General features: G+C 42.6%; 3 non-coding genes across 3 annotated transcripts; all 3 read right to left on the bottom strand.

Moving 5' to 3' along the window:
- Positions 1-9,761: 9,761 nt before the first annotated feature.
- Positions 9,762-9,836, bottom strand: Trnas-cga (transfer RNA serine (anticodon CGA)). Its single transcript has one exon. It is a non-coding gene; the product is annotated as a tRNA-Ser (tRNA).
- A 227-nt stretch (positions 9,837-10,063) lies between these two features.
- Trnas-cga (transfer RNA serine (anticodon CGA)) lies at positions 10,064-10,138 on the bottom strand. The gene has a single exon. It is a non-coding gene; the product is annotated as a tRNA-Ser (tRNA).
- Positions 10,139-10,365: 227 nt separating this feature from the next.
- Positions 10,366-10,440, bottom strand: Trnas-cga (transfer RNA serine (anticodon CGA)). The gene has a single exon. It is a non-coding gene; the product is annotated as a tRNA-Ser (tRNA).
- Positions 10,441-25,287: the final 14,847 nt, after the last annotated feature.

Here is a 25,287-nt window from a genome sequence, read left to right as displayed (position 1 = left end):
CTTCAGACAGTGTTACACGCTATAATATCGTATAACAACCACCTACGTTGATGGAACAGTAGAGGTTAGTGTCACATCAACGTTGAATCTATCTCTATTAGTGACGGACTACGGGGCTCAGCAACACAGAATATGGAAGAAGAGCAGCGGCGACCTTGTCAGAGGAATAATACTGCATTTGCGTCAGTATATTTATGGATATCGTGGGAAACCTGGATGATTTGACAATGATTTAAATTTCGCTACTTCATTGTGCCGAACACAAATACATAGATGACCAAGCAAGACAGTATCTAGTTTCATTCTGAGTCGTTGTAAACTCAAGTTGCATCTGCGTTATAAAGTATTACGATTATTTTCACTGTAATCATTTCCTCATTAGAGACTGAATAAGTTTGATTGAAAGCTTTGACAAATTACTTAACGTTTCCTTTGCTTTCCATATCGCAAATTGGTCACCGAAATGTTTACTCGTTTCTTAGATTTTAAACTACAAATACTGTCTTTAAATAAGGGCACCGCTGCTGAGCCGCATTCGGTCATGTGAGTAGCAAAACACGCCCTCTTTCAGCAAAGATACTTTGGAGGCCAGCCTACATGTGTCCTTGATTTTCAATGTTCTTCGCACCAAAAGGTCATACTATTAACCCTGTGGATGCTACAACGCATTATAATGGTAGATCTCCGTTAAGATGGAAAGGTGAATGAAGATGAAGCGATATTAGTAGTACGCTTCGATGACGAAAGTCACTTGAGAGCATCATGAATGACGGTTGCTGATAGATAATGAATTATTTTGTTAGTTACAAGTTACTATTAACGTAACACTTCCCTTTTATTTTTTTGTTCAACCCAACTGTTGGAGATATGAATGGAGCAAACCAGTGTTTTAATTCAATAAATGTCGTGCTGGATCACACTTCCTGATACTTTCCATGACCCTTCTACAATGTATGAGAGCTTAATGATGAGAGAAAGGAATAAGAATTAGCCGGGTATAGGTGGCTCTAATGGTAGGTAGTAGGGCAGTAGGTTTCTCAGTGCAGAAAAGAGCAAGGCTCAAAGCAGGAATGGCCTGCGTTACTTGAGACAGGTCAGTTCGGTAGAGCAGACAAGGCACCGGTCGGCTCTCAGACAATGAGAACGAGCGATACGAACAAGGGACGCTGCGTCCGAGCAGGAGCCCTCTGGAGCGTTACTGTTAGCTGGAGCGTGCTGGAGAAAGGACGAGTCGGGGAGGTGCTGCCTGTGCTTTGGGGTAAGAAGTGGTAAAAATTCGATACTCTACTTCATACGTTTCTAGGCGTTGCAGTTAGCTTCAGTTTAGGTGAACAATGCAACAATTGTTCTAATTTTGGCAGATTCAGCGCTTTTCTAATGGCTTTGTTTTAGTATGACCAAATAGCTCTTGGAGCATTAAGACGAACAGCATTACAGGTTTTCGCTATACTATAAATGATTTGAATTCATGGTATAAATTTTGTGGTTGAAATTAATATTTTATAGCAGTTTCTTTGTGATGGGTATCGAGGCTCATGTTGGCGTGCTTTCCACGTGACACCTTCAGTGTCCACCGAAATACATTCTGTGAGCAAATAAGGATAGAAAATGCTATAGATTAAGGATTATTTTGTGAATTTTGATGTGTTTTTCATATGTTGTGCTCCCGCCATGTATCGTGCAGAGAGGGAATGAGACCGGCAGTACTAATAGTATTCCGCTGTCGCAATGTTTTTTTCTTTGTAAAACATTTAGATAAATTTTCCGAAATGAGAGGAGCGCGTTTTCTGCAAGTTTTGTAAATATCGAGGTGGTTTTCTTTGTGTGAACACTGACAGTTGTTGCTCACGCCACGTTCTATGTGAGAGAGGTTCCTGGCTTAGTTGAGACATGGGAACTATACTTAATCACTCCGCAAATTCATTAGTGCAGTTCTTAGTGTAAACGTTTTATTTTCTCTCGTAATTTTTGTAAGTTTGGTGATAGTTTTGTGTCCGAGCCCCCCTCGTTTACGATACTGGACTGTCTGACCACGTGTTCATTTTGTGTTGTACTTTGCATGAATACTCAGTCTTTAATTATTTCCAATGAATCCCATCCCGGGCGTGTTAAAACCAGAACATTCGTCGTAATATTTCCCACGAGAGAAGCGTCTTTGCTTACTTTCGCCAACTTGTGTTCGAATTGGCTTAGCCGAGATGAAGGGAATTGCTGTAGGACGTACTTTAACTCGGTTTACCAACTAATAGGTTCTTTTGGTGTGGTCTTTGATTTTGCTTGTGGAACTCTCAACTTGCAACCAGTTGCATTGCCCGTCTCGTTTCTCGCATTTGCGGTTTGCGTAGCCAACAGTGTAGCGGCGCCTTGAGTGTGTTTGTGTGTGTATGAATGTACGCGCATGTGTGTGTGTGTGTGTGTGTGTGTGTGTGTTTGTGTGTGTGTGGGGAGGGCACGTTTTAAACGAATTATCGGGTTGGTTAGAGGGAGAAGAGAATGTTAATCTCACAAATTTCCACTTAGTGTGGCCCACAGTAATAAGGAATAAGAGACAATTTGCTAAGTTCATTTAGATTTTCAAATAGTCAAATTAATCAAGTGTGTGTAGAATCAAATGAACAAGAGGTTTTGCCCGCCGGGATGGCCGAGCGGTTCTATCCGCTACAGTGTGGAACCGCGAAATCGCTACGGTCGCAGGTTCTAATCCTGCCTCGGGCATGGATGTTTATGATGTCTTTAGGTTAGTTAGGTTTAAGTAGTTCTAACAAGGAAACCTCCCCATCGCACCCCCCTCAGATTTAGTTATAAGTTGGCACAGTGGATACGCATTGAAAAACTGAACACAGATCAATCGAGAAAACAGGAAGAAGTTGTGTGGAACTATGAAAAAAAATAAGCAAAATATACAAACTGAGTAGTCCGTGCGCAAGATATGCAACGTCAAGGATAATGTGAAAGCAGGAGCGCCGTGGTACCGTGGTCAGCGTGAGTACCTGCGTAACGAGAGGTCCTTGGATCAAGTCTTCCCTCGAGTGAAATGTTTATTTTCTATTTTCAAGACACGTAACGTTGTTAAGCCATTAACGAGACTAAGTTAATTTGCAAATATCACCTGTTCCGTTGTAACAGACTGTTTCCAGGTACCAGAAGGTCCGGAGAACTGTGGCTCGACAGTCCCCACGTTTCATAACTAGTTATAAAAATTTGTAGAATTTTACTTGCCATAAAATTCTGTAACAGAAGAATTAACAATGTATTCCGAATAGCATATACTTACACACTGTAAAGTACTTACATATGTAGGTCTCTAAAGGTTTACAAATGCCTCATTTCTAGTAACAACAAAACACTGTAGAAAATGGCGGAAAATGTTAATGGCAGTCCTTAGATGCGCATTCTATGATGTGCTTCTAGAAATAGGTCACTAGACTGAAGTACCGACCAAGAAACCCCGTTTGTTCTTAGTGACACCGTTGTGCAGGTACGACGTTCTCCCTTTCTGACAAAATACATGTTTATATGCAGTTTGTCCATGGTTGAAGTTCCAATATCAAAAGACTGTAGAAACAGAACCACTACAGAGAATGACGTCAAATTTCAACAGCATATTATTGGCGCAGGACGAAACATCATGGAAGAAAACAAAATTTAATGAAAATTTCACCAATACATGGAGCTCTAAGCATATTCACGTGTATATGGTATGCTACAAATAACAGATTAATTGCAAGAGGACTAATAGTGTTCGAGCTGGAATTCATACCATCCATACCGTTCAATGAGCATGACTGCGCAAGTTCGGCAGCCAACAGTTGCTGTACTGTTAGTTACGTAAGCCCAACCACCACAGCAAAGTCGTACCACATCGGATGCGTAAAAACCGGTTTTTAATCGTCCAGAGGACAGGAACAGCGTAAAAAGGAAAATGTCATTGGTTTTTAGTTGTCCGGAAGCAATAAACCTCGAGATAAACAAAATGATAGAGATGACAGAGATGTTCAGTATACTATGCACCGTTTTCTGCCACAAGCTGAATTCAGGGAGGAGCATGTTCCACAACAGATGGGAATGTCTTGGGACCACGCTAAGAATGCTTTGGGCAATGCGTGCTTTCAGCTCAGCTACATTCGTAATTAGTGCACTGAACACAGTATATTTCAGATAACCCCATAGCCAGACGTCACGCGGATGAAGATCAATTGACTTGGACGGCTAGACTGCAGGGAAATGACGGCTGATAATGCCTCAGCATGCCTCAGCAGCAGCCAGTCTACTGGATTTGCAATGCGCGGAGGAGCACCAAATTGTATAAAAATGATCCTACCCACACATCTGCGCTGTTGAAGAGTTGGAATGACTTTGGTGAGCGAATGATTCTCATACCGTTAAAAGTGACTGTACGGGTAGTAAGACCCACAGGACTCATTCCCTTGAAAAAAAAAAAAAAAAAAACATGGCCCTACGATAGACGCCACTGTTAACCCGCACCACGCAATCCCCTTTGCGGAATGATGTGGTACCGGCTGAGGTGCTTGCGGATTTTCTGTTTCCCATATTCTGTAATTCTGCGTGTTTGTATGTCCTTGGAACTAGCTTCGTCTGTCCTCAGAATGTTCCATGGCCATTCAGTGTCCACTTCCACGCCAACAAGATATTCCAGAGCGAACGTCTGTCTGGTGCAGGGGATATTTTATTTATTTAAACAGTTACACAAAAGCGGGGATGTCTTATTTGGGAATGAAACAGTTACACAGACCTCTGCCGGCCATACCTCCTTAAATGTCCGTAGTAGCTTTCTGTAACGGCCGCCAAATTTAAGTACGCCAGCTTCAGCTCCTTGGGTGTCTGGTCTGTTGTGTTTAGGTCCTTTGTATAGATGAGCTGGTCCAGTGGAGTTCCATTAATGCTGTGTAGCATGTATTTGAAATTTGAAAGGTTATGCGTCGTAGCGTAATTAGACTAACTGTGGATGGTTGTACACTTCTGGTTCTGGGTACACAACACTTAGCTCTCGTATTTATTGTATGACGCCTTACGTAACCTCTTTTCTTCTTGTAGATACCCTGTAATACCTGTGTTATGTAAATTCCTTGCTTGAAACGAGTGGAAATATTGTTTTAGTATTCTGTATATTTATGTAAGCAGAAATATTATCGTAAATGTCCTATATTTTAAAATCTTGTTATTTCCGTACACTTATATACTAAACTATCATATGTGTAACTGATTCATCCTTAAGGACTGTAGAATTGATTAGGATGTTAATAACTGGCGGGGAGACTCTCTACAATGAAAAGTTTTAGACGGGAGTATGATAGGTGATTTGGCACGAAGTGGCGTGAGAGGATCTTGCACTACGGAAAGTCTGTGGCTAGCAACCAATGAGCTAACACGACGAGTGCGTAGCGAGACAAGGATTATAGTAAAAGTGGAGTAAATACACCTCGTATCTGGATTATTATTTGTTATATACTAATGGGGAAAAAACCACAACACCATTGAGTTGTGCTACATAAACGAAAGTTGGTATGACTGTTCCTACATCAGAAAGATGTCTATTCAGATTTCACCCCAGTCGCATAAGAGTGGTGGTGGTAGTACCACTATGATGATGCAAATCACATTTGCTTTAATTATATTCCGTAACTGTCTTAAGCGTTAGTTACTTTTGAGACTGGACCTGGTGAATCGATGTTAGTTAGAGTGCCTTTAAGGCGACAACACTTAACTATAACTGTGTTTGAACGAGGTCATACAATAAGGCTACGAGAAACTGTAGAAACATTTGGCAGGAATGTAGCCACTGTTTTTGATTGTTGGCAGCGGTGGTCACGAAAATGTATGGTCGCATTTAGACAGGGTTCCGGACGGCCACATAGCATTTGTCATATGGAGCAGAAATTAAAGAGGCAGAACACCGTAATGAAGAAAGGAATTACATTTTTTTTCAAGAAGTTACTGGCTGCTCGGATATTCCATGCTACTCGTGAGCCGAAGGCTGTCGAAAAACTCTACTTCCTGTTTAGTAACCATCTTCACTACCAGCACCACTTCTCTTTCAGGTCCCAGTGACTTACCTTTAGCGGCAGTACTGTGTAAGCAGTGTTTTTATGTCATTTTCCTGCACAGTTATCTGCGGCTTACACCCTTTAAACGTAGACAGTATTTCATTTAGCCCCGTATCGTGTTTGTTGCTCTTGTGACAATCATTACTTTTGAAATAAAAAAAACACGTTTTTAATTCATATTGTCAATTAAGCCACACACAATTTCCCCTTCATATTGCGTATAGTATCTTCTTTTCTTCTCCGTTCCCGTTCTTGTGAAGTGCAAAAGCCGGGTGCGTACAGAAAATTTAGGCCCACTGTACGACATAGCGAATTCTTTTTAGCGCTTGAAAAATCGTGTAAATAGGCGCTTCGAAGACAATCTACTAACGTCACATCATGGAAGTTCCAAAAAGCACTCACTTTGCCCGATGAAAGTTGGGGTTTCATCTTTTGCGGCGATCGTGAAACCACGTGTTTCCAATGCTTCCTTTCCTTGTTTTTCACGAAGCCAGCATTCATCAGCAGCAATTAAGTGGCCAAACAAGTCATCTGAATTCAGCTGACTAGTCTACAGTACTTCTGTTGCTACCTCGGTTTGGCAGACTTCTTGAATGGATGTGAGGATTCATGTAGTCCAGCGGGCGGCAACATTTGTTTTGTTCAAAACGTCGTGGAAGATGTAGAATATAATCCATGCCCGTGTTTCATTTTTTCAATTATCGCTTCGATTTTGATATGCTGGTCGGTGAGAAAGAGACCCTTCATTACTCTTGGGATTCCCAATTTTCCACAGAGAGATGGACAGCGACTTGGTTCTTTGTCACTAAAACTGTATGAACATAATCTGATGCGTAAAAGTGAAGGGCGAAAAGAACTTTCGAATTATGTATCACTGCCAAGTAAAACAGATCGATGAAGTTTGGACCAGAACTGCTACAGTATAGTACAAGAGGCAACTGAAAGAAACACGCAGTGAGATGAACAGAAACGACACTTTCATTAAAATGCAATTACTACGATGAAGCCACTCACCGTGACTCATGATGGGCCCCTGGACATTACAAAAGAAGGACATTGTTGTTAATAGGGTATGTGATCACGATGGATGGGAGTGCACGCTCTGCAACATTGTCTCATGCTAGTTACTAGGTTAGTAGAGAGTTGTCGTGGTAGGGCGTTCCACTGCTCAGCAGCGTGATTGACAACTGCTGAACGGCCCTTGGTGGACGAGGAAATGCTGCATTACGTCCCCGCAATGTGTCCTACACATGCTCGATGGGATTTGATGTGATCGCACATTGTCATCTTTAAAAAGAGATCGAATGCGCCGCTGAAGTCGCACGAGGGAAGAGGTGTGTCATAGTAACGTTGACACTGACATGCAGCATTACACCTCTGGACACATTAACTGATTATGTTCAACAATGCTGAATATACGTTTATATGACGGGAGGGCAGAACACGTAATGCAGCCAGGAACATGTATACACACTAGTCTACGTTATTGTGACGCTTATTCCTTCGCCATGTGCGTCTTTTCAGGGGTGAATTCGGCCCAGACTTCATTTTTATGGATTGCAATGCCCAGCCACATCTAACTACATAGAGAGGGGGTGAGGGGGGAGGGAGGAGGGTGGAGCTCTTGGAACAATATGATATTCGTCGAGTAGACTGCCTACCCGTCCTCCCAGAGTTAAATACCATGGAGCACTTGAGAGATACGTTGGGAAGATTCACACGCATCAATGACCGTCCAACGTGTAACGTTATACTTAAGTAGGCGAGTTGATGGGCCTCCTAGAAGTGGTACGGGATGAGCTGAATTTCTTTGTGAAGCTATACAGCACTAGAGCCGAGGGCTTGCTGCGGTTGGTCCAACTAAGCAACTGGCACAGGCCAGCCAGGTATGAAGACGATCAGTATGTCCGGAAATGGGAAAATTCCCAGAAGGGGTAGCTGGACAGTGGTCGCTCGCTTAGCAGAATGCGGAATGCACCAGCAATGGCGGACTTAGGGACATCCTCAAAGGTAGAAAAGTTACTACCGTTCGACCTATTCGCAGTTAAATGTAACAGCAAATCTGAACACATCAGCGATCTCAGGAAAATGAGGCACATGCAATAACACACCAGTACTTTCAATATATTTAACTCTACAGATATTAATGTATTACAATGAGTAAACATTTTCCCGCGGGACTGCTACGGTCGCAGGTTCGAATCCTGCCTCGGGCATGGATGTATGTGATGTCCTTAGGTTTAAGTAGTTCTAAGTTCTAGGGGACTGATGACCACAGATGTTAAGTCCCATAGTGCTCAGAGCCATAAACATTTTCATAATGAACCAGTGCATCAACAACTTTTAAACGGTTTATGCGATTTCAACAAACTCTATCTCAGTTGACAGCACTGCACTATAGCTATTTATCTGTCTCAATCTTATATGCTGACTTACACATGTCTTTTATACTTTTTTTGTTATGTCTGTCACAATATCGTATTCTCCACAATAACACAGCGAATATATGCAGCATGAACACTTTATACCTTATCATAATTGTATAGTTATTTAATGAATAAGTTACTAATTATCCAGTTATTTATTTGACTGGTGACTCAAATTGCGAATAAAGAATCATGGCACTTGAAACTTCCTGGCAGATTAAAACTGTGTGCCCGACCGAGACTCGAACTCGGTACCTTTCCCTTTCGCGGGCAAGTGCTCTACAATCTGAGCTACCGAAGCACGATTCACGGCAGGTACTCACAGCTTTACTTCTGCCAGTATCTCGTCTCCTACCTTCCAAACTTTACAGAAGCTCTCCTGCGAACCTAGCAGAACTAGCACCTCTGAAAGAAAGGATACAGCGGAGGCATGGCTTAGCCACAGCGTGGGGGATGTTTCCAGAATGAGATTTTCACTCTGCAGCGGAGTGTGCACTGATATGAAACTTCCTGGTAGATTAAAACTGTGTGCCCGACCGAGACTCGAACTCGGGACCTTTGCCTTTCGCGGGCAAGTGCTCTACCGTCTGAGCTACCGAAGCACGACTCACGCCCGGTACTCACAGCTTTTTAAGAAGTCGTCAGTTAAATGTGCCAGTCGTATGTGTTAGCTGTCAAAATTACTGAAATCAGGGCCAAAAGATACTCTATCAAGCAGACCTAATCCGTTGTCATTTAACATGAGACCCGGCTGCTGTGTTCGAGCGGTTCTAGGCGCTTCAGTCCGAAACCACGCAGCTGCTACGGTCGCAGGTTCTAATCCTGCCTCGGGCATGGATTTGTGTGATGTCCTTAGGTTAGTTAGCTTTAAGTAGTTCTAGGTATAGTGGACTGATGACCTCAGATGTTAAGTCCCATAGTGCTTAGAGCCATTTGAACCACTTGAATTTAACATGAGCGCACTTGCGCAAGAATTCTGGAAAGTGATCAGGTTGAGTTAAATCATGTCTGTAGAACTTACGAATGGTGTATTTTTGGTGGAGATGGCATTCAATAGAAGAAAAGCAGGCACCGGTGGAATACCAGTGAAGACAGACTTTATTTCGATCAGTGTGCTCAAGGGAGCGATTCTGAAAACTTTTAGTTTAGATCTTGAAGAATTTCCATTTGTGGTTGAAGAAGGCAAACTTTCCTTTGGTTCCAGAATGAGATTTTCACTCTGCAGCGGAGTGTGCGCTGATATGAAACTTCCTGGCAGAGTTAAAACTGTGTGCCCGACCGAGACTCGAACTCGGGACCTTTGCCTTTCGCGGGCAAATGCTCTACCAACTGAGCTACCGAAGCACGACTCACGTCCGGTACCCACAGCTTTACTTCTGCCAGTACCTCGTCTCCTACCTTCCAAACTTTACAGAAGCTCTCCTGCGAACCTTGCAGAACTAGCACTCCTGAAAGAAAGGATATTGCGGAGACATGGCTTAGCCACAGCCTGGGGGATGTTTCCAGAATGAGATTTTCACTCTGCAGCGGAGTGTGCGCTGATATGAAACTTCCTGGCAGAGTTAAAACTGTGTGCCCGACCGAGACTCGAACTCGGGACCTTTGCCTTTCGCGGGCAAATGCTCTACCAACTGAGCTACCGAAGCACGACTCACGTCCGGTACCCACAGCTTTACTTCTGCCAGTACCTCGTCTCCTACCTTCCAAACTTTACAGAAGCTCTCCTGCGAACCTTGCAGAACTAGCACTCCTGAAAGAAAGGATATTGCGGAGACATGGCTTAGCCACAGCCTGGGGGATGTTTCCAGAATGAGATTTTCACTCTGCAGCGGAGTGTGCGCTGATATGAAACTTCCTGGCAGAGTTAAAACTGTGTGCCCGACCGAGACTCGAACTCGGGACCTTTGCCTTTCGCGGGCAAATGCTCTACCAACTGAGCTACCGAAGCACGACTCACGTCCGGTACCCACAGCTTTACTTCTGCCAGTACCTCGTCTCCTACCTTCCAAACTTTACAGAAGCTCTCCTGCGAACCTTGCAGAACTAGCACTCCTGAAAGAAAGGATATTGCGGAGACATGGCTTAGCCACAGCCTGGGGGATGTTTCCAGAATGAGATTTTCACTCTGCAGCGGTTGTTTGGGGAAGGAGACCAGACAGCGTGGTCATCGGTCTCATCGAATTAGGGAAGGATGGGGAAGGAAGTCGGCCGTGCCCTTTCAGAGGAACCATCCCGGCATTTGCCTGGAGTGATTTAGGGAAATCACGGAAAACCTAAATCAGGATGGCCGGACGCGGGATTGAACCGTCGTCCTCCCGAATGCGAATCCAGTGTCTAACCACTGCGCCACCTCGCTCGGTTTTCCTTTGGTGACGAGGAGTATGTCTTTGCGTAGGTGATAGATTTCGATCGACGTACGGCCACTACGATACTTTAACCTAAGAGCTACTTTATGCTGAGTTCTTGAAGAAGGCTGACTTGCCTGAGGAGACGTGATCTATTCGGTCGTGTAGGTGATTGATTCTGGGCGGTGAACGGCCAATACGGTACTCCAATTTTTTAGGATTGCATTATGGAATGTATAATAGTCATAGTATTAGTTTCCACTCGTTATATTGCGTGTGTTTAGTTGTGAATCATCATGTTGAACTTTGAACTACTCTGAGCTGGCGAATATTTCGTGTATTGTGGTCACGATATGAACTTAGTTTTTGCGGATCTTGGGTGACTACTTAAATTCAGGATTCGGCTACCATTCTCATGATGCTCTCCATTCAACTTTACAGCTTTTGCTAAGGTTATTCTCTGTCTATAAGTTTAACTGGACATCGTACGACCACTCTCCGTTTAGTTGAGATACACTTTCAGGAATAAAATTTATTCAGCATTACTTTCTGTCGTCTACATTAATTGCAGAAGTTAGAATATAATCCCCTTTATTAATTATTCATTTCTCTTTCATTTAATAGGTTTGTTTATCTCATTGAGTCGCAATTCTAGGCAATACATAGTATATTTGACTGCAGATTCACAGCTACAGGTGTTAGATTCTGACATGAAAAACAGACGTGTGCGGCTCGACCCTACAACATTATCGATCTATTATTTTTTAAACAGTGTAATGCTTAGCCCACTTACTTGGGGTATGAGCAATATCAGGTAGAGGCGGAATTGGTTTGCTAGTATGAACTGCTGGTTTGAGAGTAACTACTCAACGGAAAACGCTTTGCTAACGTGGCAAGTAGTTGTGAACCGCACTGCTGAGGAATGGAGCTTTCTAGAACAAGAAACAACCTTGTGGTCAGAATGGGAGCACGTACCAGAACATGCACTTACGTCTGTGATGATCATACACTCCGTAAAGAACCGTGTCCCGGTTTTCCCTAATGTCCAGGGCTCCATCATGGAAACATAATGAATTCAGTGTAATTATAGTTTTCTGGTAAATGTGTCATTTCTGATCGTATCACTGCATATTTCTATCCGTTGCTTTCTGTACTACACTGTAGCAGTTTTCGCTATGTATGACCCAAGGTTCATCTACGTACGTTACTTCGCTGTGACATATTATGCGAGAGCTACTTTTAGTTTTGAAGTTTTGCGCACCACTGTATTTGGAGCGTCTGCGCCAGCTAAACCACCTACCAAGCTGTTAGTCATAAGACAATGCATTGCTGTCGTACACTCCCCATGATTTAACAAGGGTTTATATGATTTGGGTAACGAACATGATGTTCATGATGTGTAATGGCTGTCAGCATTACCGATTCACATACACAATATTTATTTATACACATAATACGGATAGATACAACTTAAACACATGGCGTCTCAGAACATAGAGCTTGTGTCCCCACAGAGTGTTACAGTGCTGCCCCCTCCAAATCCAGAAATTTAATTACCGTAGGCTACTCCAGAGTATCCCTGTTCTGCAAAATTTTGTTTTGTCTGCTGTAAGGGCTAGCTTCAGTATGCTGGAGCAAGGATTTCGATATGTTCCTGTGAACACACAAAAATTTAATCGTGTAACATTATTTTTCTGGACTATATTCAAAACTCCATGGTACCCCTCTAAGAGATGTTCTGTTGAACAGAAATCGTAATTGTAAGAGTTCATGCTTAAGCTAGGTATTGTAATTTGTGCCCCATGATATTAAGCTATGGTGACTTTGTTCACAATATATTTCTGTTTGATGATGTATGTCTGTTGTTGTATGCTCTCTGTAAATACAGCGCATCGTTATATCAGTGAAGAAAATTTTTTGCACTCCATAAAGGACCCTGCACTGCAGTAATACTCCACGTTTAAGTAAGAGACGAGTTACCATTGAAAAAAATTGACTAAATGTCAGATAACTGTTCATTTAAAAACATGGAGGCTCTGTTAGCGAGATATCATTTACATTTTGAATATTGGCTCTTCAAATACCAGCTACTAATGTTCCTGCATTGTTTTTCGGAGTGCACCACAACTAACGAGTTCTGATTGCAACTAGTACCTTTACGTGATTACTAAATCGTCTTATGTCGTCAGTGCACCTACCTGTATAAGGTGACCAAAATTGTTAATCTGATTGTGCAGCATTATTGTAGTCACAAATTTCCATTTTTATTCGTTTACGAAGGTATGTGATCTTCAGCCAACTACATACTTAAGTGTATAACACATTTCACAAACATTTATAAGTCAGACTAAGAAAACTCACAATTTTAGACATAAACAGTTCACAAGCCTGTCTCATTACGAAAATTAGTGTTTTCTTTTGAATGAGTGTGGAAGTTACATTTATTTTCGTTTTTCATAGTGTTCCTTGCTGCAGATTTATTGTTGTCCTTCAGCATCATTACAAGTTGCTGTATTTGCATTATGTCGTATAGTGATAAGAAATAGGAATTGTCAGTTGATTTACCCGTCCGCCTTAATACACTCCTGGAAATGGAAAAAAGAACACATTGACACCGGTGTGTCAGACCCACCATACTTGCTCCGGACACTGCGAGAGGGCTGTACAACCAATGATCACACGCACGGCACAGCGGACACACCAGGAACCGCGGTGTTGGCCGTCGAATGGCGCTAGCTGCGCAGAATTTGTGCACCGCCGCCGTCAGTGTCAGCCAGTTTGCCGTGGCATACGGAGCTCCATCGCAGTCTTTAACACTGGTAGCATGCCGCGACAGCGTGGACGTGAACCGTATGTGCAGTTGACGGACTTTGAGCGAGGGCGTATAGTGGGCATGCGGGAGGCCGGGTGGACGTACCGCCGAATTGCTCAACACGTGGGGCGTGAGGTCTCCACAGTACATCGATGTTGTCGCCAGTGGTCGGCGGAAGGTGCACGTGCCCGTCGACCTGGGACCGGACCGCAGCGACGCACGGATGCACTCCAAGACCGTAGGATCCTACGCAGTGCCGTAGGGGACCGCACCGCCACTTCCCAGCAAATTAGGGACACTGTTGCTCCTGGGGTATCGGCGAGGACCATTCGCAACCGTCTCCATGAAGCTGGGCTACGGTCCCGCACACCGTTAGGCCGTCTTCCGCTCACGCCCCAACATCGTGCAGCCCGCCTCCAGTGGTGTCGCGACAGGCGTGAATGGAGGGACGAATGGAGACGTGTCGTCTTCAGCGATGAGAGTCGCTTCTGCCTTGGTGCCAATGATGGTCGTATGCGTGTTTGGCGCCGTGCAGGTGAGCGCCACAATCAGGACTGCATACGACCGAGGCACACAGGGCCAACACCCGGCATCATGGTGTGGGGAGCGATCTCCTACACTGGCCGTACACCACTGGTGATCGTCGAGGGGACACTGAATAGTGCACGGTACATCCAAACCGTCATCGAACCCATCGTTCTACCATTCCTAGACCGGCAAGGGAACTTGCTGTTCCAACAGGACAATGCACGTCCGCATGTATCCCGTGCCACCCAACGTGCTCTAGAAGGTGTAAGTCAACTACCCTGGCCAGCAAGATCTCCGGATCTGTCCCCCATTGAGCATGTTTGGGACTGGATGAAGCGTCGTCTCACGCGGTCTGCACGTCCAGCACGAACGCTGGTCCAACTGAGGCGCCAGGTGGAAATGGCATGGCAAGCCGTTCCACAGGACTACATCCAGCATCTCTACGATCGTCTCCATGGGAGAATAGCAGCCTGCATTGCTGCGAAAGGTGGATATACACTGTACTAGTGCCGGCATTGTGCATGCTCTGTTGCCTGTGTCTATGTGCCTGTGGTTCTGTCAGTGTGATCATGTGATGTATCTGACCCCAGGAATGTGTCAATAAAGTTTCCCCTTCCTGGGACAATGAATTCACGGTGTTCTTATTTCAATTTCCAGGAGTGTATTTTTAATTTAATTTATTTCGTCGTGGTATCGAGGGTAACATGTCCGCTATAGGAATCAGTTGGTCGTAGACTTCAGTAGCTTGTCCAAAAGCCTCATATTTATGTATTTTGTTAGGTAGTTACTTAATACCATTGGAGTATTACACATTTACTTAAGATCACTGTTAATTCCTGTCGACGATGTCGTAATTAGTATAAAATTGCTAGCGTGTATAAAACATAGGCTTGCGACAAGTAGTCATAACAAAAACATTAAAGCTTTTTATTAACGTGTAGAAAATAATTTCTTACGAGCATTTTTACTGAAGAGCCAAAGAAACTGGTACACCTGCCTAATGTCGTGTAGGCCCCGCGCCAGCACGCGGAAGTGCCGCAGCACAACGTGGCATACACTCGACTGATGTCTGAAATAGTGCTGGAGGGAAGTGACACCATGAATGCTGCAGGGCTGTCCATAAATCCGTAAGAATACGAGGGGGTGGAGATCGCTTCTGACCAGCACATTGCAAGGCATACGAGATATTCTCAGTAATGTGCATGTCTCAGGAGTTTGGAGTCCAGTGGAAGTGTTTAAACTCAGAAGAGTGTTCCTGGAGCCACTCTGTAGCGATTCTAAACGTATGGGTTGTCGCATTGTCCTGCTAGAGTTGCCCAGGTCCGTCGGAATGCACAATGGACAAGAACGGATGCAGGTGATGAGACAGGATGCTTACGTACGTGTCACCCGTTGAGTCCTATCTAGCCGTATCAGGGGTCCCATCACTTCAGCTGCACACTCCACACTCAGTTACAGAGCCTCCGCCAGCTTGAAAGTTCCCTGCTGACGCACGTGGTCCATGGAATCATGATGCAGTCTCCATACCCGTACACGTCCATCAGCTCAATACAATTTGAAACGAGACTCGTCCGACCAGGCAACATGTTTCCAGTCATCAACAGTCAAATGTCGGTGTTGGATGGCCCAGGCGAGGCGTACGGCTTTCTGTCGTCAAGGGTAGCCGAGTGGGCCTTCGGTTCTGAAAGCCCATATGGATTATATTTCGTTGAATGGTTCGCACGCTGACATTTGTTAATGCGCCAAAATTGAAATTTGCTGCAATTTGAGGAACGGCTGCACTTCCGTCACGTTGAACGATTCTCTGCAGTCATCGTTGGTCCCGTTCTTGCAGGATCTTTTCCCGACCGCAGCGATATCGGAGATTTGATGTTTTACCGGATTCCTGATTTCATCCGTGAAATGGTCGTACGAGAAAATCCCCACTTCATAGCTACCTCGGAGATGCTGTGCCCCATCGGTCGTGCGCCGACTGTAACATCACATTAAAACTCACTTAGACCTCTAAACCTCTCATTGTAGCAGCAGTAACCGATCTAACAACTACGCCAGACGCTATATAGTCGTTGCCGACCGCAGCACCGTATTCTGTCTGTTTACGTATCTCTCTGTTTGAATACGAATGCCTGTACCAGTTTCATTGGCGCTTCAGTGTATGACGAAAAAAAATTCTGGTAGGAAGAACATGTCAACGTCCATACATATTATAATAATGGATGTGTGTATGTGTCTTGTAAGCACACATTTGTGTGTGTGTGTGTGTGTGTGTGTGTGTGTGTGTGTGTGTGTGTGTGTGTGCGTTAACATGTATTTTCTTGAACCTCTGGACCGATTGCAACCAAATTTGGTTCACATATACCTTACTGTGAGGCAACAATCGCTTGAGAGGAAAAACAACCTTCCTACCAAAGGGGTGAGTGTGGGAGTGAGAAAGTAACGTAAGCCACAACACATGAATTCCTAGACTTTATCCATCCGGTATTTGAAATAAACTTTACACGTAAGTTCAACACTTTACGAAATCTTTTCGCTCTGGGAACCCCTAAAAATAATTAAAGGAAAAAAAATTATCAGTTACTATTTTTGTGCTGTTCATTCAGTAAATGTACCACATAAAGCATTACGTTATAATTTATTATTTCTTTACTAGTAACTTTGTTAGTGACATTTTGCCAACAGTACGCATGAATAACACTGAATGTAATTGCAAAATTATTTCATTGTAGGAGAGGAGATATGACGTCACGAACAATGAGATGCGTGAAAAATTGCCACATCGAGCGTGACTTTTAAATTTATTATTTAGTTGCTACTAATTCCATTGGCAACATACTTTGAAGATAATGTCCACATACGCCGCTGAATGTAATGAAATCATTCGTCCGTGACGCCAAGCGTAATCCTCTCTGTACTAGGAGCAATCTTGAGTTATATTTCCTTGGGAACATAACGGAGATACGGCAGAACGGTACGTTTAGCTTGCGTTTTAGCTTTCAGAGTATTTAAATGAGTACAATCACGTTCGTTCGTCTGGTTTGTGAAAAACAGAAGCGGAAGTAAAGAATTAATTTTGCGATATGTACAGATATATGGAGCTCTCCTATATCCCTGACATACCTGACTGGCTCCCACGTACTGTAATACCACAAGAGCCTCCTCTTCCCCTGCTCCACCACCTGAAAGCTCAATAGCTCAAACAATTGATTTCGTTGTTGCGGAATTATCGGAAACATGATTTGAGAAACTACAGCGAAGCGTGCGAGGTTTAATTCCCTATATTTCCAAATATTCCAGTAGCTTGCTTTAACAATACGCCACTATGATTCCGCAATCTGCTCGTATTGTTTTGTCTTCCATACCATCAAAGGGTTTTCGTTCACAAAGCTATGAATACAAGTATTGTTTGCTGTTACCTTTTTCCTCTTCTTCGAATAAAAATTGTCCTACAAACATGTTTAACTGAAAGAGCGGACAGGCTTTTGTGGGTAACATTGCTACGTATCCAGCTTTTGATATCAGCAGCGATTTATTCTTCATGAGCAGAGAAACACGTCAGCCGTAATACTCGTGAAAGTACATTCACTTGTTTGGGAACAACTGTTATTTGCGCAGAAGGACATTAACCCCCGTAAGAGTTCATGAGGGAAGCGTCTCTATGTTTTCTGCTTAATGTTATCTAAAATTAAACGAACTGGCATAGAGTGCTCGTAGTCACAGGATATCTTATACAGGTCATATACCTCATGTACAAATATTTGACAGTAATATTACTACAGGCAGTTATTGAAGAAAAAAATGAAGATTAGATTCCAACGTTCCATCGAAGACGATACCTCTAATAACGGAACACGAACTCGGATTGAGGAAGGATGGGTAAAAAAAAAATAGGCAGAGTAGTTTCCAAAGGAACCATCCGGGAATTTGCCATGAACAGTCTAGGAGAACAATGGAACCCTAAATTTGAATAATGAGGTAGGAGTTTTAGTCGTCGATCGCCCGAATATGACTCCATTGTTTTAAGCAACGCGCCACGTATGGACATGTTACAGAATTACACAGTTGGATTATCACTTCTCGACGGCACCGCAGCTACCGAACTGTGTTCCCGTGGCATCGCATATGAGCTTGTTATTGCTCTATTAGTATAACGCCGACCTACCTACGTTCCATGATGTGTAGCGATCCTAACCATCTAGGACAGCGTCATGTTCAGTTCTCAGGAAGGTTAGCGTTTAAAGTGCGAAGACGAATTGGTTAGAGAGGAATCCAAGCCCGCACGTGGGAAGGATGGGGTAAGATTCATGCCAGATCCTTATCAAGAGAACCAGCCCAGCACTTAAGTAGTTAGGAGAGACCACAGAACATCTACATTGACATACGTTCTTCAGATGTCACCGGATGGTATGTGGCGGGGAGTACTCTGTACAACTACTAGACATTTTCCTGTTCCAGTAGTAAATATAACGAGGGGAAAGGAACTGGCTATATGCCGCTATACGAGCCCTAATCTCCCAAATCATATGCCGGGGCAGAGAACATCTCCGACGTAGTGCTATGCTGTAAGCATTTGGCACGGCATTCTTCAGAGAGACATCCAACAACTTCATCAATCAATGCCAAGCCGAGTAACTGCTTGTTATAGACTTGCCCAATTAGTGAAGCACTTTCTCTTGAACGAATCTTACAATTTATCTGAAATTATATTTTTTTTTTTTGCCTGTACATGTACAGTCATGCTCAAAAGTATCCGATCGACCTGAACTGCATTTCGCCTGATTCGCATGCAAGTGGCATAACGCGGCTCCCTAGCAGGTTCTCTAATCGCTCCCTGGTACAGTCGTTTGACTATTGAAAATGGTTCCAACGTGTCACCACTAGAAAACACTGCTCAGTCTCGCAATAACTCATGATGTAAAGTAATACCACTATACTGCAAATATCAGGGGGAACACCTCATCACAGATAAGACTGTCCTTAAGGCTTGTAAGCTCACATTTATTACAATAAATGACATACCTGAAATGTTACCACACTCATTATTACGTCAGATAGGTAATGCACTTGATAAGTTCGTCGTATTCATTATTTCCTCTCCAAATTAACATACCGTACATATTATTTAACACAAAATGACATTAAAAATTAAAGTTATTCACGAGCTGCTGGTTGAGAATATGTATGAACTTGAAACGACACGACTAACCGTCTCGTTCTGCATATGGATTCAAAACTAGGTCATGCAAACTAAGCAAAGATTTCGTGACGGACGCAAACTAACAGTCATTCCTGATGAGGCATACAGAGAGTGATATACCTCATTTTAGACGGTATCAGTTAGCAAATATCAACTTTATATTACTTAACGCAAACATTTAGAACGGACGCGAATTCCTCCCCAGCATCTCTTGTCCCTGTTAACGAACAACGAGAGATGTTAAATATTGCTTCTTCACAAGTAACTTACTTGTAATGCCGTGAGGTTAAGCTTTGTGTTGGACAAGGATTCGAGCCCAGAACCTAATCCGATAGATATCGAAGCACAACAAACTGTGACATATCGGATATTCTCGGCAGAAGCTAGATGTTTTAACTGAAATGACGAGAAGAAACATTAATTTTTTCCTTCCCAGGACTCCAACCCGGAACCTATCGCTGTTATATTCTAGAGAAAACGAACGTTAAATATGGGTTTGTTGCACCAGCAGCGACATGTGAGCACGTTTGAACTAGAAATAATATGACGAAAGGTTCAGTGCTCTCTGGGAATAGAGCCCTACACATACCGTTGTTGACTACACACAAAGAGACGTCATCCACCGAATTTTTCTCCGCCAGCAGCTCGGAATTACATCTTGAACTTACAGTGATCTCGCAAATAGTTCTGTGTCCCACTGGGAGTCAAAAACATCAGATATCGTTAGTGTTGACAACGAATGAAAAAACATTAAAAATCAAAATAATTATCCACCAGCAGATAGGTGATCTCATGCTAGAGCTTGATAATACATAATGAAATCTTAAGTGCCGGGCCAGGATTCGAACCTATTCATACGTAATATGTGGAGATGTTGAGGAATATGTAGTTTTGAACAAATAACAAATTGCAGCCGAGCTGTATTGCCACGAAGGGATGAAATTCCGCGTTAAGGGCGGTCTGAGTTGCATTCTCAGTTCTGAACCAATTTTAACGACATACAGAAGCTAAGATAAAAGTTTGAATAAGTGTCCACTGACACTACATAGCGTTAGTTTCGTCACTAGAAATAAATAACTAGTATAAGTAAGGTTACTGGTGATAGAGTTTCTACATGTCGCCACTCCACACTTTATTGTGGTTCAACCTAACGTCTACTTGGCAGAGAAGGAATATCATCTTTAATGTGAATTTCAGACCACACTGCCATTATAACTACTTCACTTGGTGTAGTTAGAAGAGAATGAAATCTTTCTCTCCCTATCTAATATCATTGACAGAAGTGGGAATCGAACCCAGACCATAGGTATAAGAACCCACTATCAGTCCAACAGACCACCCAACCCTGTTTTCTGTGATTCATTTTTCTATTGTAACGCCGTTGCGCCACACTGGATGAGAATTCTGACACACAGGCTCCCGGTAGTAAATTGCAGCATGTTCAGTAAATTCATTTACTTGGGTGTCGGAATCACCATGAACTAGCTGCCACGGCTATCCAGTGCATACACTCGACTCTATTTTGTAATGACCGAAATAAAATCACGTAACTGCACCAACAGTGTAGGATGCAGAAATTTAAATAGGAAGTGTTCGTACCACTTGAGCTATTCTATTGCGCTATTTGTAAAAAACGTCGTGCAGCGCAAAAGAAAAGCTGTAACTGTTTCTCTCGTTGTCAGAAGTCTAGACCCAGCCATTTTCATTATCTCGCAGAGCTGTGGTATGCAGAAGTTCTGGAGGAGTTGTTGTTCAGCTCTGGAGCTGTTGGGGCTGTTTGTCAGTTAGTAGCGTAATGGTAAGTGTCGTGCACCATAGGTAAGATGTCACAAGTTCGATTTCATGTACTACTAATTTTTTTTAGAAAGCAAATCTGCTGTCTGCTAAAGTAACCAATCTAATGGAACTTTGAACATAATTCCCTTCACTTCTCAACCCAAAATAGTAGCATGTGGAAAGAGGGCTAACTTCTCTGACATTTTGTTCTTTTCAGGTTTAATAGACAGCCAGGCAGCAAATGCATCTCGAATCTTTTGTATTAACAGCCAGGCAGCAGATGCATCTCGAAGCTTTTTTATCATGTAGGGGGAGAGCGCATCGTGCACAAATACGCCAGAAAAGTATTTTCTACATTAGCTGTCGTGTGGTAGAGGCATTTTATTCTTCATCAAACATTGTTTGACAGCTTTAACTCAGAATAAGTTTTCTACATGCATGTAATCAGTAATCGGCATGTGCAACGTCAGACTGTTAACATCAGAGAATTAGCATATATCGTTGATGATTAATTTCGCTCTCATGTTTACTATTGTTTCAACAACACTGATGGAAACCTTACGAAAACTGTGCACTGTATTATAAGAAATGAAATAAAACTACCCACGATAACCTTACTACGATAGCTTGTTTTAATAAAACTGAGTATCTCTTCACAAGCATGCCTCTATCGACACGAATTAGTAAAATACTACTCACTTAGATTTTGATTGGGTCTGTGTTTAATTGGTATGCTGTGTAATACTCAAGAGGTATGCAAATGTGGCATTTCATAAATATAATTATGTATTTCGAGAAACCTAAAATTTGCTTGTCAGCAGCGGAAATAGGCGTTACCTGTTGTGCAGCATTGTAAGTTTTTCACCATTGCACTATGAGCCGAAAGTATTATCTTGCGGTTTCCTTATCGATGTTTGATCTGACTGCTTCTAGCTCTTTCAGAGAAGGGGTAAAAACGTTGAAATCAGTGAGACTGGAACTGCGAACCGTAACAGACGCTTTTTCACTGGTCAGCACGTTATCACAGAGCTGGCGAACAGGTATGTGTGTGTGAGCTTCATCTTACAAGGCCAATAGTGGCTAGAGCTCATAAACCGCTATTTAAAGGACGAGATTAGTTGCGATTTCCACCTGCAACTACTTTCCTGGGCTGGAAACCGTAAGTTTACAATCTTTTGTTACACCTCAAGCGATAATAACTCAGATTATTCAATGGAAATGACAAGTAAAATAAAGTGAACTCTGAGGCTTACTTCCGTGCACACAAGGAAGTAACTCGTCGATCACAGAGTTACCAAACATACGTTGCTTTGTTGCCAAATCTCAGTTACAGTACCAGCAGGAAGACGAGGAACCGATGTGATCCTACAGTGGGTTGGGAAGTGACCTTAGCAGGTGTCTCCAAGTCCCAGCTTGCTACGGCCTGGAATACGTAAAGCGACTGATTCGCATTTCTGTAACTAGGTTTACGGACTGGAGCGTAGTTACTAAAAATACTCAGAATTGACTGCAAACTAAGCATCATATATCAGTAACTCTCATAGTTGTTTTTATATTTGTTTCGCAAGTGTACTCAAAACTAAGAAACTCATTCACAGGCGTTTTCATGCCTCGCCGATAGTCGAGCAAAACAAACAACAAAAGAAATAAAAAATTAATGTGTGTGTGTGCGTGTGTGTTTGTAACAGAGAGAGAGAGAAAGAGAGAGAGAGAGAGAGAGAGAGGGAGAAATAAAAAAGAGTGAGAGAAAGAGAGAGAGTGTGTGTAAAAAATTGTTGTAAGGAAATTGAATCATGATATGTAAAGAAATTTTTCATTTATAATGACACGTTCCACATCATTACGAAATGTCGTATTCATGATCTATTGAACAAGAATTAATCTAATCTATTCACATCATATTGATGCTAGTCATGAAGAGTCATGAATTACCGAAATTTTTGCCAATACCAGTAACCAAATCTAAACTTGAAAATAAAAGACGATAATTTTTGTAATAAACCTGGACCCTTATCAAGACCCTTTCGCCCCTGTTAGCTAACCACGAAATATGTCTGATATACCTCCATTATGATGTAACAATGTGTGCATGCATTTAAACATGAAGTGCAAGATGTGAAGTTCTGTGATGGAGATACGAACCCAACACGTAATCGGATTGTTAACTAAGAAAAATCAAATGTTAACGTATCGGTTTTTCTTACGAGCTGCTAGGTGTTTGAATCTAAAATATGGATACAAAGTTTTGTGCCTAAGCGACAATCGAACTGCACACCTACGGTGCATCCTCGAATATAGCTTAATTATCAGTTGCTTACTCGCCAACGGTAAGATGTGTGCGTGTTTGACCAGAAATAACGACACCTATCGCGATTGTTCAAATGGTTCAAATGGCTCTGAGCTCTATGGGACTTAACAGCTGTGGTCATCAGTCCCCTAGAACTTAGAACTACTTAAACCTAACTAACCTAAGGACATCACACACATCCATGCCCGAGGCAGGATTCGAACCTGCGGCCGTAGCACTCGCGCGGTTCCGGACTGAGCGCCTGGAACCGCGAGACCACCGCGGCCGGCTTGCGATTGTTGGCAACGCATGAACAGACATTAAAAATGCACGTTAATTTTCACTAGCAGGTGGGTGTGCACTTGATAGGGCTTGAAATGAAATAATGAATATTTTGTACTGGATCTTTTGGAGGAGACCTAGAGAAGATTGCAGTCTTGGGAAAAGGAACGAAATGATTGAACTATACTGTTCTGAGAGATTCAGATCCTCGAAAGAGGAGGTACGAATTCGAATCACAGTCCAGCACCAAATTTTTCAACGTTTCTAGTTCAATCAAGTACAAGTAAAATAAGAGACCTGTTCCTTTAAATGCCCATCGGTTCATCAAATAAAATAAAATTTTCTAATGTAAGTGAGTTTACTGGCGACTGTATTTCTGTTTGCTATGTTTTCCGCTATGTCATTTCCCAACGTAAACCGACTCTGCCCAGTTGGTAATGAAGGAACGTGATGTTTAATGCTGATTATGGATTATAACGTCTTTCTCTTAAGGTTACCACAGGTAAAATAAATCTGTTTCTGCCTCTTAAAAGTAAGTTCCTGAACCCACGTTGTGCACCTGTGATAATTCGTTCCACCAGACCATTGTGGCCACATTTCCCAGCCTCAAGAGTGTGCTGAAACGAATGATGTGCTTAGCTTACATAATTAGTCACGGTGGAAAAATGCGAGTCTATTAAATGGTTAAGTAGAAGTAAGCTTCTGACGCGGAGATTATGGTATTCTCATGTCAGCAGGATGTAAAGACTCTTCTAGGCATCATAGGCTCGAAGTAAAGCCATTTTGGATTTTCACAAATTGAGCAAACTCCTTAGATCGAGAAACTCCACTGTGAAGTGTGAAGTTACCAGATGATCCGATTATTACCGTCATTATTACTATCATTTTATTCATACCGCTGCTGGAACACACGTGCTTGAAGATCGTTTAATGCCTTTTGGTCACAATAGAAGTAGGTTCCCAAGAACAGGTTCTGTCCCTGTCTACGGAATCCTTTTCATGTTAATATCAAACATCAGCAATTACTCGTAGATTACATTAAAACTAAAGTAATTGATGGAGACGTTACTTGATAACAAAAACGCGCTGCCTTTCTTCATTTACTTGCTTATATAAATGGCTGTCGAATACTGCCAAACCAAAAGGCAAGAGGTCTTACTGCCTTCCGATATACGTCGCTGTCAGTTCTTCCATATGATGTGGTCGACATGACCTGTTTCAAGTTGTGTATGACAGACAATGTTTTAGAAAATCAATTGTTTTCCTTTGAAATAAACTGAAAGAGTTTCATTCTGAGCTATCCAAGCACAAAATTTTCGCAATATTAGTTCAAATTTAATATTCGCTTCTATAATGCAGGAAAGTATTTCACAGTTGCAAAACTCGCATCCGTCTCATTGACCTTACACTTAGTCGCTGACCATAAGTTCCAGCGCTGTGTGACACCAGTTTAAGTAACCTAATGTAGCGAAGACTGTTTGTCAGCGCTCTTTCTCACCCGAAAACACGCAATTCACTCAATTGGCTCCATAAGCACACTGTAACAGTAATTTCTGAGTGTATGCAATGCAT

Source organism: Schistocerca cancellata, chromosome 5 (assembly GCF_023864275.1).
Source record: "Schistocerca cancellata isolate TAMUIC-IGC-003103 chromosome 5, iqSchCanc2.1, whole genome shotgun sequence".
In the NCBI taxonomy this organism is placed as follows: domain Eukaryota; kingdom Metazoa; phylum Arthropoda; class Insecta; order Orthoptera; family Acrididae; genus Schistocerca; species Schistocerca cancellata.
Note: the sequence above shows the minus strand (reverse complement) of the source record. Positions and strands in the feature narration are given on the sequence as shown.